The sequence below is a fragment of the Sinohyriopsis cumingii genome, chromosome 17, assembly GCF_028554795.1.
Source record: "Sinohyriopsis cumingii isolate HCF-2022 chromosome 17, ASM2855479v2, whole genome shotgun sequence".
Lineage (NCBI taxonomy): Eukaryota > Metazoa > Mollusca > Bivalvia > Unionida > Unionidae > Sinohyriopsis > Sinohyriopsis cumingii.
The window spans coordinates 53565468-53567259 of record NC_142977.1 but is presented as its reverse complement, the minus strand read 5'-3'; positions in this window follow the sequence as shown (position 1 = coordinate 53567259).

Genomic DNA, 1792 nt, shown 5'->3' with positions numbered 1-1792 from the left:
TTTAATTTTTGGTTGCTCTTTTACGGTGTCTTGGTCTCTTATGCATCCAACAAAAGTGAAAGTTTCCTATTTACTACATATTAAAATAAAGAAGCCGTGATTGCTTAGACATGCGTAGTGTAAGCAGATAAGCATTGTGTTTTGGGGTCTTTTTTTCTGTTGGACCACTGCTACAATGCAATGACTAGTTTTATTGTAAAAATTATTTATTAGAATAAATGTGTGTATTAAGTGTATGTGTTAGTGTGTGTGTTGGTGTATGTGTTAGTGTGTGTGTTGGTGTATGTGTTAGTGTGTGTGTTGGTGAGTTGGATTTGTAATGTACCTTTAACAATTATTCAGTCACATCACTATCATGGATACAGTGTGGCAGCTTATAATGGTGTCTAACACTGGGGTATCATGCCGCAGACAAGGAGCATCATGTCCCACCCAGTCACATTATCCTGACACCAGTCCTAACACTAAACTCTTATTACTGAGTGCCTAGTTAGGCAGCTGATATACATATTTAGAATAAATGTGCATGCGGGCGCGAGCGCGCGTTTGTGTGTATATGTGTGTGTGTCTGTCTGTTGGCCAACCAGACCTAGTACTAAATAAAATTTGTGCGTTGTCAGATTTTAAATAATGAGTTTAAATTTGTATTTCAGAGAATATTAACTTTGTTTTTCCTGTTCAAATATAAACTATTTTAAAATTAGATAAGTACACAGTATTTCAAATTTTATATAAGTATCATTAATTTATAGCGAACCAAAAATAATAGAAATAATGTTTACTTTGTACAGAGCTTTTCAATTATGATTTTTTAAAAAAATTTTAATTGCTACAGAAGGCACATATTTTATCTAGATATGGAAAATATTTTTTGTTACAATATTATTACAATCTTTGTTATGAAGATTGCCTCTTCTTTTTTAAAATATTAATTTGATATAAAGTCCACACATTGAATTAATTTTATTTCATTTGATTTAACAGCCCTTTAGTACATTCCTACTGAAAACTATGATAATAATGTTCTTTCAGTGCTTGTAATATATCTTTCTCCAGACTTGAGCTGCAATCTGCATTACTTAAATAGTGTGGGTGGGTGTGAGTGTGGGTGTATGTTGGATTTTTAACATAGCTTTAACAATTTTTCAGTCATATCGATACAATGTCAGCAGAGTAGCAGTTTATAGTGATGTCTAACACTGAAGCATCATGCCTCAGACGTGTATTATGATGTCCCATCCACTCGCATTATCCTGACACAGGCCCGACCAGTCCAAACACTAACCTCTTAATGCTGAGCGCCTAGCGAGGAGGCTTTTTGCAACGTTTTTATTAGCCTTTGGCATGACTCGGTTGGGGTTCGAACCCGCGACCTTCCGCATCCGAGTCGGACGCTCTAACCACTAGGCCACCGAAGCAGTCGGATCCTTAACTATAACGTATTATGAGAAGAAACATACTTACGTTATAGTGAAATCACGCCTTATCATATTCAGAATAAACATCATATTAATATTGGGAATTGTCTAAATCTAGAAAAATAAATGATGTATTCATGTGACACTCTCTCTCTCTCTCTCTCTCTCTCTCTCTCTGCCATGCGTAGAATTCACTGTCAGACCATGGTGAAAGCTAATTTCCTTGCATCTCGGACAGTACCACTTTCTTCATGGTTTTCGGCTTACTTTTACGCATGCATAATGGAACCACGGGTACACGCAGCCATTCTTGTCACATTTTATCAGATTCTTGCTGACCACGTAACGTTGCTTCCTCTAAATCGCTCTTTGTG